Source organism: Mus caroli, unplaced genomic scaffold (genome assembly GCF_978045245.1).
Source record: "Mus caroli unplaced genomic scaffold, Mus_caroli_1 scaffold_13, whole genome shotgun sequence".
NCBI lineage: Eukaryota > Metazoa > Chordata > Mammalia > Rodentia > Muridae > Mus > Mus caroli.
Genome location: NW_028227268.1, coordinates 95,960,684 through 95,978,880, shown reverse-complemented (window position 1 = coordinate 95,978,880; position 18,197 = coordinate 95,960,684).

The following is an 18,197-nucleotide window of genomic DNA, read 5'->3' as shown; positions in this document are numbered from 1 at the left end:
ATGGTGAAAGGCAAACATAAGAATCTTACTAACAGAAACCAAGACCACTCACCATCATCAGTACGCAGCACTCCCACCTCACCCAGTCCTGGGCACCCTAACACACCCTCAAAGCTAGACTGGGATTTAAAAGCATATCTCATGATGATGGTAGAGGACATCAAGAAGGACTTTAATAACTCCTGTAAAGAAATACAGGAGAACACTGCTAAAGATTTACAAGTCCTTAAAGAAAAACAGGAAAACACAACCAAACAGGTAGAAGTCCTTTAAAAAAAACCTGGAAAACACATCCAAACAGGTGATGTAAATGAGCCGAACAATACTAGACCTAAAAAGAGAAGTAGACACAATTAAAAAAAAAACCCAAAAAACAAAAAAACAAAGTGAGGAAATGCTGGAGATAGAAACCCTAGAAAAGAAATCTGGAACCATAGATGGGAGCATCAGAAACAGAATATAAGATATAGAAGAGAAAATCTCAGGTGCAGAAGATTCCATAGAGAACATCAGCACAAAATCAAAGACAATGCAAAATGCAAAAAGAATCTAACTCAAAACATCCAGTAAATCCAGAACAAAATGAGAAGACCAAACCTACAGATAATAAGAGTAGATGAGAATGAAGACTTTCAACTTAAAGGGCCAGCAAATATCTTCAACAAAATTCTAGAAGAAAACTTCCCAAACCTAAAGAAAGAGATGCCCATGATCATACAAGAAGCCTACAGAACTCCAAATAGACTGGACCAGGAAAGAAATTCCTCCCGACACATAATAATCAGAACAACAAATGCACTAAATAAAGATAGAATATTAAAAGCAGTAAGGGAAAAAGGTCAAGTAACATATAAAGGCAGGCCTATCAGAATTACACCAGATTTTTCACCAGACTATGAAAGCCAGAAGATCCTGGACAGATGATATACAGACACTAAGAGAACACAAATGCCAGCCCAGGTTACTATACCCAGCCAAACTTTCAATTACAATAGGTGGAGAAACCAAAGTATTCCACGACAAAACCAAATTCACACATTATCTTTCCACGAATCCAGCCCTTCAAAGGATAATAGCAGAAAATAAGCAATACAAGGAAAGAAACCATATCCTAGAAAAAGCAAGAAAGTAATCCTTCAACAAACCTAAAAGAAGAAAGCCACAAGAAAAGAATGCCAATTCTAACAACAAAAATAATAGGAAGCAACAATTACTTTTCCTTAATATCTATTAATATCAATGGACTCAATTCCCCAATAAAAAGACATAGACTAACAGACTGGCTACACAAACAGGACCCAGCATTCTGCTGCTTACAGGAAAAGAATCTCAGGGAAAAATACAGAAAATACTTCAGAATGAAAGGTTGGAAAACAATTTTCCAAGCAAATGGTCTGAAGAAACAAGCTGGAATAGCCATTCTAATTTCAAATAAAATCCACTTCCTACCCAAAGTTATCAAAATAGACAAAGAGTGACACTTCATACTCATCAAGGTAAAATCTTCCAAGAGGAACTCTAAATTCTGAACATCTATGCTCCAAAGGCAAGGGCAGCCACATTCATTAAAGAAACTTTAGTAAAGCTCAAAGCACACATTGCACCTCACACAATAATAGTGGGAGACTTCAACACACCATTTTCATCAATGGAAAAATCATGGAACAGAAACTAAACAGAGGCACAGTGAAACTAACAGAAGTTATGAAACAAATGGATTTAACAGATATCTATAGAACATTTTACACTAAAACAAAAGGATATACCTTCTTCTCAACACCTCAGGGTACCTTCTCCAAAACTGACCATATATTTGGTCACAAAATAGGCCTCAGCAGATACAAAAATATTGAAATTGTCTCATGCATCCAATCAGATCACCATGGACTAAGGCTGATCTTCAATAACAACATAAATAACAGAAAGCCAACATTCACATGGAAAATGAACAACACTCTTCTCAATGGTACCTTGGTCAAGGAAGGAATAACGAAAGAAATTAAAGACTTTTTAGAGTTATTGAAAATGAAGCCACAACATACCCAAACTTATGAGACACAAATGAAAGCATTTCTAAGAGGAAAACTCATAGCTCTGAGTGCTTCCAAAAAGAAACTAGAGAGAGCACACACTAGCAGCTAGACAACACACATAAAAGCTCCAGCACAAAAGGAAACAAAATTCACTCATGAGGAATAGAAAGCAGGAAATAATCAAACTCAGGGGCAAAATCAACCAAATGTAAACAAGAGGAACTATTCAAAGGATCAACCAAAGGAGGAGTTGATTCTTGGAGAAAAACAATAAGATAGATAAACCCTTAGCCAGACTCACTAGAGGGCAAGGGACATCCTAATCAACAAAATCAGAAATGAAAAGGAAGACATAATAACAGATCCTGAAGAAATCCCAGACACCATCAGATCCTTCTACAAAAGGCTATACTCAACAAAACTGGGAAACCTGGATGAAATGGACAAATTTCTAGACAGATACCAGGTACCAAAGTTAAATAAGGATCAGGTTAATGATCTAAACAGTCCTATATACCCTAAAGAAATAGATGCAGTCACTTATAGTCTCCCAACCAAAAAAAGCCCAGGACCAGATGGGTTTAGTGCAGAGTTCTATCAGACCTTCAAAAAAGATCTAATTCCAGTTCTTCACAAACTATTCCACAAAATAGAAGCAGAAGGTACTCTGCCCAATTCATTCCATGAAGCCACAATTACTCTGATACCTAAACCACAGAAAGACCCAACAAAGATAGAGAATTTCAGACCATGTTCCCTTATGAATATCGATGCAAAAATACTCAATAAAATTTCCCCTAACTGAATCTAAGAACACATCAAAATAATTTTCCATCCTGAACAAGTAGGTTTCATTCCAGTGATGCAGGGATGGTTTAATATATGGAAAGTCATCAACATAATCCACTATATAAACAAACTCAATGACAAAAAACACATGATCATCTCATTTGATGTGGAGAAAGCATTTGACAAAATCCAATGCTCACTCATGATAAAAGTCTTGGAAAGATCAGGTATTCAAGGCTGATACCTACACATGATAAAGCAATCTACAGCAAACCCGTAGCCAACATTAAAGTCAATGGTGAGAAGCTGGAAGCAATATCACTACAATCATGGACAAGGCTGCCCATTTTCTCCATACCTATTCAACATAGAATTTGAAGTCCTAGCCAGTGCAATTCGACAACAAAAGGAGATCAAGGTATACAAATTGGAAAGGAAGAAGTCAAAATATCACTTTTTGCAGATAATATGATAGTATATATAAGTGACCCTAAAAATTCCACCAGAGAACGCCTAAACCTGATAAATAACCCCATTAAAAATGGGGCTCAGAGTTAAACAAAGAATTCTGACCTGAGGAATACCGAATGGTTGAGAAGCACCTTAAAAAATGTTCAGCATCCTTAATCATCAGGGAAATGCAAATCAAAGCAACCCGGAGATTACACCCCACACCAGTCAGAGTGGCTAAGATCAAAAACTCAAGTGACAGCAGATGCTGGTGAGGATGTTGAGAAAGAGCAACACTCCTTCATTGTTGGTGGAATTGCAAGCTTGTACAACCAATCTGGAAATCAGTCTGGTGTTTCCTCAGAAAATTGGACATAGTACTACCGGAGGATCCAGCTTTACCTCTCCTGGGCATATATCCAGAAGATGTTCTAACTAGTAAGAAGGACACATGTTCCACTATGTTCATAGCAGCCTTATGTATAATAGCCAGAAGCTGGAAAGAACCCAGATGTCCCTCATCAGAGTAATGGATACAGAAAATGTGGTACATTTACACAATGGAGTACTACTCAGCTATTAAACAGAATGAATTTATGAAATTCCTACGCAAATGAATGGGCCTGGAGGGCATCATCCTGAGTGAGGTCACCCAATCACAAAAGAACTCACATGACATGTACTCACTGATAAGTGGATATTAGCCCAGAAACTTAGAATACCCATGATACAAGATACAATTTGCAAAACACATGAAACTCAAGAAGAAAGAAGACCAAAGTGTGGATACTTTGCCCCTTCTTAGAATTTGGAACAAAACACTCATGGAAGGAGTTACAGAGACAAAGTTTGGAGCTGAGACGAAAGGATGGACCATCTAGAGATTGCCATACCCAGGGATCCATCCTATAATCAGCCTCCAAATGCTGACACCATTGCATACACTAGCAAGATTTTGCTGAAAGGACCCAGATATAGCTGTCTCTGGTGAGGCTATGCAGGGGCCTAGCAAACACAGAAGTGGGTGCTCACAGTCAGCTATTGGATGGATCACAGGGCCCCCAGTGTAGGAGCTAGAGAAATTACCCAAGGAGCTAAAGGGATCTGCAACCCTATAGGTGGAACAACAATATGAAATAACCAGTACCCCCCTCCCCAGAGCTGGTGATTCTAGCTGCATATTTTTCAGAAGATGGCATAGTCGCCCATCATTAGAAAGAGAGGCCCATCGATCTTGCAAAGTTTAAATGCCTCAGTACAGGGGAACTCCAGAACCAAGAAGTGGGAGAGGGTGGTTAGGGGCTTGGGGCGGGGGAGGGTATGGGGAAACTTTTGGGATAGCATTGGAAATGTAAATGAAGAAAATACCTAATTAAAAAAACAAAAACAAAAACAAAAATAGACAAGCTCAAAAAAACAAAAACAAACAAACAAAAAAAAAGAAATCATACTCTTTCATAAACGAGTATGTCAAGCTGAATCCACAGTTTTATATATGAATACTTATAATTTCTCAAGAATAGCCGTGGTAGTTTTTCTGTACCCTTAAATCACCTGGTAATAATAGTCATGATCTGTTTGATAATTTCCTTTACTCAAACGGAGATTAATTCACCTAAATTTGACAAAGGTGACAGATTTGCAACTTAAATCCAGTTGGTGATGTAAAATTGAGACTCAGAGATGCTATGTTCCTGCATCATTTCATTTCAATGAAATTATTTCTGGATGCTTTACAAAGATATCCCTGAGTCTTAAAACTGACAGGAGGTAATGCAATGTTAATATATGAAGTTATTAATAAACATGTATTAGGTTTTTGAAGGGACAAAGAAAGAATACCCATTTTTTATATTACTGAATCAAATGCATTCAGAAATGAGATTAGGAGAAGCTTCTAAACTTTTTCTTTGGGACAACTGAGGTTCATTTCTTCTCTTTAATCTGCACTTTTCACTACAGGAGGGAATGATTATGGTAGATGTGTGTTTTTATAACTTTATTAGATTGTCCCTTATTGAGCTTAATCTAAATGTCTGGATCCACATTTAGAAGTAGTACACTTAATTTAAGTACAGTTCTGAACCTTTGAGATTTTTCTTTAGAATACATCTCTTTTCATGTGTGTTTATCACTATAAATTTCTTACCATGTCCTATGAGAGAGATGATATATGAAACATTTATAATCTGCATCTCTTTCTTTATAAGTAAGTAAAGCCCATATATTAGCCTCCTGGATAGAAAATCTTTCTGTATTCAAGGGCAATGTGATTAATGAAAATTGTAAACCAGATAAGGCAATCATTTGCATCTATTCTTATAATGCAATGGGTTTTAGATATTTGAAATTCACACCTTATTAACAAGTTATTAAGATATTTTTCTTTTGTGGTTCCAATGTAACTGAAAGTATTGAAAAGGAATTTTGTAAAAATTAAATAAAAGCTAAAAAGAAAAGAAAAGGAATTTTGTGGCTTTATCATTACCATCATCATCATTTTTTAAAAATAATCTGCATTAGAACTAGAATAAGAATAAAACATTCTGATCACATTCAAGAGAAATACACATGGGTGTGCATGGACTAATAAACATACTGAGAATGAAATATAATGCCACATTCAACAGGGAGATGAACATTGGAATGATAATTATATTCTATCATCACATTTCTGGAAGACAAAATAATATGTGGTTAATGCAGAGACTCATATCTGGTAAAAGGGCTCAGAATGAAGTAGCATGAGTGTTCCACTGAAGATGGACTGTCATTGGATTACAGTTTGAAACCCTGTAATTATAGTGAATTTGGAAGTTGTAAGACCCAAAGAGCCTTATGTCTGAAATCTCCTACTCACAGAAACACAGAGACAGAGATCAATGGAATAAGCAAGAGGTTTATTAATCCCACACTCCAAGGTCACCCAGCAACTGGGGCAGAGGTGACCTCGAATCTCCTAAGTATACACTTTTTATACAGTTTAAGGGTAGGGCTTGATAACAATATGAGTTGGTTTAATCCCAGTGTTGGCCTGAGCTGACGTTTTCATTTCCCCATTTAGAAATGGTAATTAGCCTCTCCATTCCAGAGAGGCAAGTGTTTCAAGACCTTCTCTAAGCAGCATTGATGGCCCTGGGTGAGGTGAGGCCAGAAGAGGGAACGGAAACCTTCTTGGTCATTATGTGCACCTTCCTTTTGGTTGGGGCTTTCTTCTAAAACTTGTTTCATTGGGTCATTCCAGTAAGGGAGTGTTCATCACAACCTTCTAGCAGAAGTTCCCCAGAATGCTAGTCTAGCAAGGTCTTTCAGCAGTCATCTTATGTTCTCTACGTTCACACATTTCCACAGAAATAAGTCAATGAATGTATTATATTTGCGTTATTGTCCTCTCAAAATTATCATACAACAGAGGTTGATGTATTTTTCTGAGCTGTGACCATTGTAATAGTGGATAACAAAAATTTAAAAAGTAGAGATATTTCTGAAACAGAACCTGAGGAAAGTATAGCTTAGATGACCAGCACATCAAGGAAAGAGAGAAATTAAAGAAAGTCATGGAGTAGCAGCCAAGAAGATGATCCCCAGTTATGCACATCTGCATCAGACATTCTGAAAGGCAATGTAGGTAAGGAAAAGACACTCTGAGCAAATAAAAAGGTATTTTGATGAATTTTAGAGAGGAAACAAATGAGATTCACCTACTTAAGACATTCAATTATTTTATAATTAAGAAGGGATTTACGTAAAAGTACTTTTTATATTATTTTCCTCACTAATATTTTTGGGAAATTTAGCCTTTTGATATCAGGTGCAATTGAACATACTGTTTCACCCTGTAAGGGACTATTAATTCAACATAAGTAGAACACAAAACAAAGAAATATATGCAGGTATAATTTCTTACTTATGAAAGGTTTAAAATTTGGGCCAGACTAATTTATCAACCTACAGTTTTCCACAAATTTTATAGAATATTATCCATTTATGGCTCTTTGATTGTCTTGCAAAATATAAATCTAATATAAACTCTTACAAATTGAAGAAAAACTAAAAGGAGTTAAAAAGTAAATTACTTTTGTGATTTCATATGCATCTTTTGTAACTACATATAAATTATGTATCTTTATTTATCCATAGTGAACCTAGAATTTAAATTCCAGAATTTGTAGGTTCTCAGTAAATCATAATTTTAAATGAGATTTTTTTTAAACTTAGACTTTTCTATTCAAATAGTTTTGCAACACTAAAAATATCACTGAATTGATTTCATTCCAATCTAGAAATAGTTTTCAGATCAACTAGAAAATAAATCAGACCTATGTCTCATTAATGAGAAACTCTCACCTTGTCTTTTTGTTGTTGTTGTTTTTCGAGACAGGGTTTCTCTGTGTAGCCCTGGCTGTTCTGGAACTCACTCTGTGGAACAGGCTGGCCTCGAACTCAGAAATCTGCCTGCCTCTGCCTCCCAAGTGCTGGGATTAAAGGTGTGTGCCACACTGCCGGGCCTTACCTTGTCTTTTAATGAAGTAGATTGATTCAATTTTACTGTATTGATTTTGAAGTTTCAGTGCTAGAATTTCAATTAGTAGTGGCACCTGGAATGAACTTATTTCTCTGCCCCTAACATTTCTCCTCAGAAAGTCTATTTAAGATATATATTTAATTGGTTGGTTAACAAAAAATGGAACCCTTTGCTTCCATTTCCAACTGTCCTTCAATTATAGGACTTAATAGCACACAAGGTGATAGAGGATCAAAGTGCTGTTAGAAGAGTGGAAGATTCTGAGACTGAAAGTATGACTTGCTAAATATATTGGAGGATTTTAAAAATTATGCCTGTATGTATACATGTATGAACATGGGTGGGGTGGATGTGCTGGGGTGGGACAGAGAAATAGAAGTCCATAAACCATTGAATCATGTCTCTTTAATTTGATTACAAAATATAATCCACAGACTCATTTTTTGGATGATTGGTTCTTAACTGCTAGTGGTGTTTTTGGATGTGCCCTTCCCCCAGCCTTGAGCAGGCTGCTCAGACCTGGCTTGCCACAGTTGCTAGCCCATCTATGGTGGAGTCTTCCAACCTAGGTAAAGTCTATTGTCCTGCCATATCTGCAGCTTTCCTCCAAGACACCACTACCTGCTGACAAAGCAGGGATCTTGAAAAACAATGAGATCCTGGTGTGGTGAAGGATGGGTTCCCCCTTTAAAAGTCCAGACTCATAAATCTACATTGGCCTTGATCAGAGAACTTTGTCTTGGCTTGTTATTTCTCTCACAGCCTTTCCCATCCAAAACCCCATCTTTCCTTTCAGAAACCCAGTAACCTGTGGGTGCTGGTGGCTACATTTGGAGGTTCTGGAATCTTTAGAAGATGGGCCCTAGACAAATGAATAGGTCACTGATGATAGATCTTTTTGGATATCTTGCCCCAATCTGTTTGTGTTTATATATATGGTATGAGTTGAAAACATTTTCTGCAACATGTTTCTGATGCCATGATATTTTGACTAGGGACTTTGGATTGAGACTTCAACACACTTCTGTCTCTAGGGATGGTTTTTTTGCCTGGTTTGCAGCTTTGCTTGGCAAGTGTCTTATGGCTCTGGCATCTCAAACAAAGTCTCCAACACAATCGAAGCTTCATGGAATAGCCTGTTCTAGGGACTGGACCAGGAAATGCCTGGCCTCAACAGCTTTCCTTAACTACAGGGGAAGATTTCATAATTCTCTTTCTATTTCCTTCTTGTCTCCGGATAACATTCTGTGGAAGCTGCCAAAGTCTGCTTTTTGCTTCAGGTGAAACCTGGCTCTTTGGAAGACTTGTATTTTCATAAGCTTTGACTTGTTGATGGTTTCTAGACCAGAGAAATTCCTCAGGCCTTTCCTTTCAGGTTGCAGGAGTAGGTGGGTGAAGCCTTGCCCTAAGGTTACCACTTTCTTTATCACCTTTCTAAGCAATCTTTTTATCTTTTTTTAAATCGTTTTATCTCCAGACTTGCCTCCAACATTTCATTTCCTTGTGCTCCTTTTTCTCCTCAAACTGTACAGTTAATATTTTCTTTCTGCCATGCTTGCTCATTTTTCATTGTAAATCTGCATAAAAGTGATCACTAATAACGATCAATACTAAACTGTCTTGAAATCTCTACCAAGATTATTAGTCTAAAACTCTTACATTTAGCCTTTATCAAATTTTATGACAAGGGCAAAATGCAGTTACATTTTTTTTTTTTGCCAAAATATCACAGGAATATCTTCTCTGAAACCTTTTGAGCTGGATCTGCATTATCTACAGTACCCTTAATGTTGTCTTCCATGTTCCTACTAGGTTGGCCCATTAAGTTCCTCTTTAAGCATTCAACTACTTTTCTAATCCAAAGTTTCAAAATCATTCACATTTCTCCAAAGCAGCAGTATGGTAAGGCCTAACACAGCAATATGCCACTCTTAGGTTCCAACTTTTGTTAATATCCTATTGCTGTGGAAAGACACTATGATGAAAACAAGCTTTATAAAAGGAAATATTTCATTGTGGGCTTGCCTGCATGTTTTGAGGGTTAGTCCATGATCATCATGGAAAAAAAAAAGCTGACTGGCATGGTCCTGAAGCAATAGCTGAGGGCTTATTCCTTCTTTATAGGCACTAAGTAGAGAAAGTCAACTCTGCCTACAAGGTGCTTTTCTAATTCTTTCTGACCAGTTCATCAACTGGGGACTAAGCATGCAAATACATGAGCCTATGGGCACCACTATCATTTAAACCACTATATTAGTAATACAAAATTAATATTTCATGATACTGGAATAAACCTATAGTAAATGCTTTGTTTGGAAGTTGTGTGGTACAATTAATGTTCTATTGATCTCATCTCTCCAATTAAATTCTACTAATAGTGAGTTAATATCACTGCATTCCATTAGTCCTTTTTCGTTTAACTATAAGGAGAGTTTGTAACTTTAAATTTTTTCAAACATTAATTTTAATAATGGTTCTTAAACACTTTAACCTCCATTTTAGCCCACCACCCACCAGAGGTAGTGGGAAAGAAAGGATAAGGGAAAAATAGACCTGTTTAAAAAGGTTCTTTGGAGCAACTCCTGTCTGTGTTGTCTGGAAATCAGCAGTTCATTTCACAGGTTAGGAGTTGCAGCTTGATCCCCACACACATACTTCACAGACACACCAACAGTTCAGTTAGGTAAGGTAGAGTCGGGATAACAAAACATGAATTAGCAGTTGTGGCACTACCTAGCAGAGACAGCAAGTCTTCAGAGGAACCAGCACAAACTCCAGGAGAAGTTGTCAGATGAACCTCTGTCAACGAAGTGAAGATCAGCAAAGACTTGAGACCCAAAAGCATTACACATCTAGCTCAATAAGCTTGCTAAACTCCAACTCCATTAGTGTCCATCGAGTCCTATTTTTACCCAGCAAACATCAGTGTCCTCCAAAGGTCTTGCATCAGCACATATATCTATCTCAGCTGACAGCACTCTGCCAATTAGCTCAATTTCGCAGAAGCCACAAGGAACTACAGTACACTGTCATGAAGTTTTTAGTACATTTCTCTCTATGGGGTCCAAAAAATGCAGCACAACTACACAATGTAAGGCAGATCAATACATATGTGCCATTATTGAAGAATTCTTCATCACATGTCCTTTCACTACTTGCTGTAGCAGACATCCTTTCTCCTGTGTCTGCTTCTGCCAAACTTCACTAAAACTGCTTCACTATTTTGCCCTAGACTTTCACCCGTGTCCACGTTACTTCAGATGTTTGCCCTAGCCAAACTACATAGAACTACTAATTTTTCAAAGAATGCTTATGTTTCTATTTTAAGAATTAAGTAATTTGAGGGTTCATTCAGGTCGGTGCCAGACCCACCTTTGGCTCGAACTCAGCAGATGGCCCCACGGTCCCTAGAGGACTCTCCACATTGCAGGTGCCCTAGCACACCTGGAATCTTGGGACCATTGGTGAGTGGAATGCAAAATCGATTCCAAAATAACCAGAAGGGGATTGTGCCAACAGGACAAGGGGCACAGGAAACCTGCTTGACGAGCAGCTGGGGTTTCTTCCAATTGGTGCCAGCCCCACGCCACCATGGGTGAGAACTCAGCAGATGGTCCCACAGTCTCCAGAGGACTCTCCACGTCACAGGTGCCCTAGCACACCCAGGATCTTAGAATCACTGAGGAGAGTCTGCACCAGAGAGGACTCTGATCCTGGGACTCAGGTGAGAGCGCCATCTTGTGTCAAGTTTCTCTCAGAGACCAGTCTTCTATAGAGAGCTATCAGGCAGCAGAAGCAACAGAGCTTCTTGGACAGGGTTCCTTCATTCCCCAAATCATCAGCCAGGAGGCAGATCTGAGCCCCAGGCCTCTGTGCACTTTCCCTGAAAGAAGAAAGCTTGCCTGCACTGGGACTCAGGAGAGAGTTGGACTCCCTGGAGTGCTGACAGAGGCTAACAAAATCACAGGAGGAACAAAATCCAGCCAGAGACAGTTATAACAACTAACACCAGAGTTTACCAGATGGTGAAAGGCAAAGATAAGAATCTTACTAACAGAAACTAAGACCACTCGGCACCATCAGAACCCAGTACTCCCACGACAGCAAGTCCTGGATATCCCAAAACACTCAAAAAGCAAGATTCAGATTTAAAACCATATCTCATGATGCTTGTAGAGGATTTGAAGAAGGGCATTAATAGCTCACTTCAAGAAATACAGGAGAATAATGCTAAAGCGGTAGAAGGCCTTAAAGAAGAAGCACAGAAATCCCTCAAAGAATTACAGGAAAACACTGCTAAACACGTAAAAGTCCTTAAAGAGGAAACACAAAAAATCCCTTAACGAATTACAGCAAAACACAACCAAACAGGTGATGGAATTGAACAAAACCATCCAAGATCTAAAAAGGGAAGGAGAAACAATAAAGAAAACCCAAAGGGAGACAATTCTGGAGATAGAAATCCTAGGAAAGAAATCAAGAACCATTGATAATAGCATCAACAACAGAATATAAGAGATGGAAGAGAGAATATCAGGTGCCAAAGATTACATAGAACACATGGACACAACAACCAATGAAAATGCAAAATGCAAAAAAACATCCTAACTCAAAACATCCAGGAAATCCAGGACACAATTTCCCAATAAAAAGGCATAGACTAACAGACTGGCTACATAAACAAGACCCAACATTTTGTTACATACAGGAAACCCAACTGAGGACAAAGACAGACACGACCTCAAAGTAAAAGACTGGAAAACAAATTTCAAAGCAAACGATCCCAAGAAACAAGCTGGAGTAGCCATTCTTATATCGAATAAAATCGACTTCCAAACCAAAGTTATCAAAAAAGGCAAGAAGGGGCACTTCATACTCATCAAAGGTAAAATCTTCCAAGATGAACTCTCAATTCTGAATATCTATGCTCCAAATGCAAGAGCAGCAACATGCATTAAGGAAACTTTAGTAAAGCTCAAAGCAGACATTGCTCCTCACACAATAATAGTGGGAGACTTCAACACTGCACTCTCATCAATGGACAGATCCTGGAAACAGAAACTAAACAGGGACACAGTGAAACTAACAGAAGTTATGAAACAAATAGACTTAACAAATATCTAAAGAACATTTTATCCTAAAACAGAAGGATATACCTTCTCAGCACCTCATGGAACCTTCCCCAAAACTGAAAATGTAATTGGTCACAAAACAGGCCTCAACAGATACAAGAAGATTGATATAATCCCATGCATCCTATCAGATTGCCACAGACTAAGGCTGATCTTCAATAACAACATAAATAATAGAAAGCCAACATTCATGAGGAAGCTGAACAACATTCTATTTAATGATAACTTGGTCAAGGAAGAAATAAAGAAAGAAATTAAAGACTTTTTAGAGTTTAATGAAAATGAATCCACAATATGTCCAAACTTATGGGACACAATGAAAACAGTCCTGAGAGGAAAACTCATAAAGAGCTGGGTTCATGAGTGGCAGGCCGGAGCTGTAAGAGAGAGAATGGCAAGAGAAGAAATGGGACCAAGACAGCTTTCTGATCAAGGCCTAATGTTTACTGAAATTCTGTCCTTATAAAGGGTAAAAGCCCATCTTCTGCTGATCCACTCTTGATGCCTGACACCAGCCAGTAAGCAATTAGGCTGAATAAATAATAGAACCCAGCATTCACTTGTAAGCTGAACAACACTCTACTCAACAATAACTTGGTAATGGAAGAAATTAAAAAGTTTTTAGATATTAATGAAAATGAAACACAACATAATGAAGCCACAATATACCCAAACATATGGGACACAATGAAAGCAGTCCTAAGAGAAACTCATAGCTCTGAGTACCTCCAAAAACAAACTAGAGGGAGCATTCACTAACAGCTTGACAGCACACCTAAAAGCTCTAGAACTAAAGGAAGCAAATTCACCTAAGAGGAGTACACAGCAGGAAATAATCAAACTTAGGGCTGAAATCAACCAAGAGGAAACAAAAAGAACTATACAAAAAATCAACCAAACCAGGAGCTGGTTTTTGAGAAAATCAACAAGACAGATCAACCCTTAGCCAGACTAACTAGAGGGCACAGGGACAGTATCCTAATCAATAACATCAAAAATGAAAAAGGAGACATAACACCAGAACTTGAGAAAACCCGAAACATCATCAGATCCTACAAGAAAAGGCTATACTCAAAACTGGAATACATGGATCAAATGGACAATTTTTTAGACAGATACAAGGTAACAAAATTAAGTCAGGATCAGATTAATGATCTAAACAGTCTATTTCCCCTAAAGATAGAGAAGTAGTCATTAATAGTCTCCCAACCAAAAAAAAAAAAATCCCAGGACCATCTGTTTAGTGCAGAGTTCAATCAGACCTTCAACGAAGACCTAATTCCAATTCTCCTCAGACTATTCCACAAAATAGAAACAGAAGGTACTCTACCCAATTCAGTCTCTGAAGTCACAATTAAGTTAAACCACATAAAGACCCAACAAAGAAAGACAATTTCAGGCCAATTTCCTTTATGAATATCAAAGCAAAAACATTCAATAAAATTCTCACAAACCCAATCCAAAAAAACATCAAAACGATCAGCCAACATCATCAAGTAGACGTTATTCCAGAAATGCAGGGATGGTTTAATATACAGAAATCCCTTAAGGTAATCCACTATATAAACAAACTGAAAGACAAAAAACACATGATCATCTTGTTAGATGTTGAGAAAGCATTTGACAAAATCCCAAACCCATTCATGATAAAAGTCTTGGAAAGATCAGGAATTCAAGGCCCATACCTAAACATAATAAAAGCAATCTACAGCAAACCAGTAGCCAACATCAAACTAAATGGAGAGAAATTTGAAAAAATCCCACTAAAATCAGGGACCAGACAAGGCTGCCCACTTTCTCCCTACCTGTTCAATATAGTAGTTAAGGTCCTAGACAGAGAAATTAGACAACAAAAGGAGATCAATGGGATACAAATTAGAAAGGAAGAAGTCAAAATATTACTATTTGCATAATAGTATATATAAATGACCCTAAAAATTCTACCAGAGAACTCCTAAACCTTATAAACAGCTTCAGTGAAGTATCTGGATATAAATTAATTCAAACAAATCAGTGGCCTTTTCTCTACACAAAGAAAAAACAGAGAAAGAAATTAGTTAAACAACACCCTTCAAAATAGTCACAAATAATATAAAATACCTTGGTGTAATTCTAACTAAGGAAGTAAAAGACCTGTATGATAAGAACTTCAAGTCTCTGAAGAAAGAAATTGAACATCTCAGACGATGGAGAGATCTCCCATGCTCATGGATTGGTAGTATTAATATAGTAAAAATGGCTGTCTTGCTGAAAGTAATCTACAGATTCAATGCAATTCCCATCAAAATTCAAAATTAATTCTTTACAGAGTTAGAAAGGGCAATTTGCAAATTCATTTGGAAAAACAAAAATCCTAGGGTAACAAAAACTATTCTCAATAAAAGAACCTCTGGGAGAATCACCATGCCGGACCCCAAACTGTACCAAGCAATTATGATAAAAACTGCATGATACTGGTACAGTGGCAGTCAGGTACATCAATAGAACAGAAAGGAGCTAAAAACCATCCAGTGGAAAGAAGATAGCATTTTTAACAAATCGTGCTGTCTCAATTGGCAGTTATCATGTAGAAGACTGGGAATTGATTTATTCTTATCTCCTTGTACAAAGTTGAAGTCTAATTGGATCAAGGAACTTCACATAAAACCAGAGACACTAAAACTTATAGAGGAGAAAGTGTGGAAAAGCCTCGAAGATATGGGCACAGAGGAAAATTCCTGAACATAACAGCAATGGCTTGTGCTGTAAGATCAAGAATCAACAAGTGGGACCTCACAAAATTGCAAAGCTTCTGTAAGGCAAAAGTCACTGTCAATAAAACAAAAAGGCCACCAACAGATTGGGAAAGGAACTTTATCAATTCTAAATCTGATAGGGGACTAGTATCCAATATCTACAAAGGACTCAAGAGGCTGGACTCCAGAAAATCAAATAACCCCATTAAAAATGTGGTACAGTCCTAAACAATGAATTCTCAACTAAGGAATATTGAATGGCCGCGAAACACCTGAAAAAATGTTCAACATCCTTAATCATCAGGGAAATGCAAATCAAAGCAACCCTGTGATTCTACCCGACGCCAGTCAGAATGGATGGCTAAGATAAAAAATTTAGGTGACAGCAGATGCTGGCAAAGATGTGGTGCAAGAGAAACACCCCTCCATTGCTGGACATCAGTCTGGTGGTTCCTCAGAAATTTGGAAATAGTACTACTGGAAGATCCAGTAATAACTCTCCAGGGCCAGAAGATGTTGCAACTTGTAATAAGGACACATGCTCCACTATGTTCATAGCAGCCTTATTTATAATAGCCAGAAGCTGGATAGAATCCAGATGTCCCTCAACAGAGGAATGTACACAGAAAATATGGTACATTTACACAATGTAGTACTACTTAGCTATTAAAAACTATGTATCTATGAAATTCTTATGTAAATGGATGGATCTGGAGGATATTATCCTCAGTGAGGTAACCCAATCACAAAATAACTCACATGATATGCACTCACTGATAAGTGTATATTAGCCCAGAAACTTAGAATACCCAAGATACAATTTGCAAAACACAAGAAACTCAAGAGGATTGAAGACCAAATTGTGCTTACTTCATTCCTCCTGAGGATGGGGAACAAAATATTCACTGAAGGAATTACAGAGACAAAGTTTGGAGCTAAGACAGAAGGAAAAAACATCCAGAGACTGATCCACCCAGGAATTCATCCCATAGACAGCCACCAAAGCCAGACACTATTGCATATGCCAGCAAGATTATGCTGACAGGACCCTGATATAGCTGTCTCTTGTGAGGCTATGCCAGTGCCTGGCAAACACAGAAGTGGATGCTCACAGTCATGTATTAGTTGGAAGCCCCCCAATGAAGGAACTAGAGAAAGTACCCAAGGAGTTGAAGGGGTCTGCAACCCTATAGGAGGAACAACAATATGAACTAACCAGTACCCCCGCAACTCATGTTTCTAGCTGCATATGTAGCAGAAGATGACCTAGTTGGCCATCACTGGGAGGATAGGTCCTTGGTCTTGTGAAGATTATATGCCCCAGTACAGGGGATTTCCAGAGCCAGAAAGTGGAAGTGGGTGGGTTGGGGAGCAAAGGAGCAATACTAGGGGAGGGTATAGGGGACTTTCAGAATAGTATTTGAAATGTAAATTAAGAAAATATCTAATAAAAATTGTTCAAAAAAAAAGAACAAAATATTAACAAAAAAAAAAAAAGGAAAGAATAAAATAATTCAGCTTTAGTTTTGACCTGATCACTGAAGATACAGGATGAATCCTGTCAGTGACTCGTTGTATATGTTTTTCTTCCAGGTTTTCTATTCCCAGATTTATTTAGCTTATCCATAGCCCTGTTACTGGTAAAGAACTTTGGCATCAATTTTCACTCATCTCAATTCTTCTATTTGCCAACTAGTTAATCCACTCTCTAATCATTGTTTGTACTTCTAAGTGCTTTATGTTGATGTTAGTCATTGTAAAATTTGCCTGTTTGCCTTGTAAAATTTTCTGAAGGATAGATATCTTTATTATGAATGTTAACGAATTTAATGATAACAAGTTTAAATGGGGTCTCTAATGTCTTCTATCTGATCTGTTTGCTTTCCTTTCCACTTAATATACAGTATTAATCTCCGCAGTATTTATTCCGTTTTGAAATCAGGAAGTATTACTCATTCAAGTTTGATTTTTCTCATCTTATTTTATAAAATAATTCTTGTTGGTCTCAATTAGTGATTGTTATAATATATGATACTTAAATAGATTTGACAAATACATTTTCTTAATTGTGTAAGCTAGTTTTGTAAACTTGGGATCTCAGATTCTTTTTTTATTTTTTTGTGGTTCTTTATATATATATATAAATATCTTTTTTATTAGGTATTTATTTCATTTACATTTCCAATGCTATCCCAAAAGTCCCCCACCCGCTCCTCCCCCCACTCCCCCCCATTCCCACTTCTTGGCCCTGGCGGTCCCCTGTACTGAGGCAGATAAAGTTTTCAGGGCTCCCGGAACTCTGAAGGGAGCACTTTAATGAAGACATCCCATTTAGCCGAGAGATACAAGGCCTTGCACTCCCTGCATAATGTCTGACTTACTCTTTTTGTTCTAGAGTTTCAAGGTATGTAGTTAAATTACTAAGGTAAGATCTCTCTTATATTTTATATAGGCATTTAGTACCATGAACTTATCTCTTAGAATTGCCTTCATTGTGTTTCATAAGTTTGGAATGTTGGTGTTTTGTTTTCCT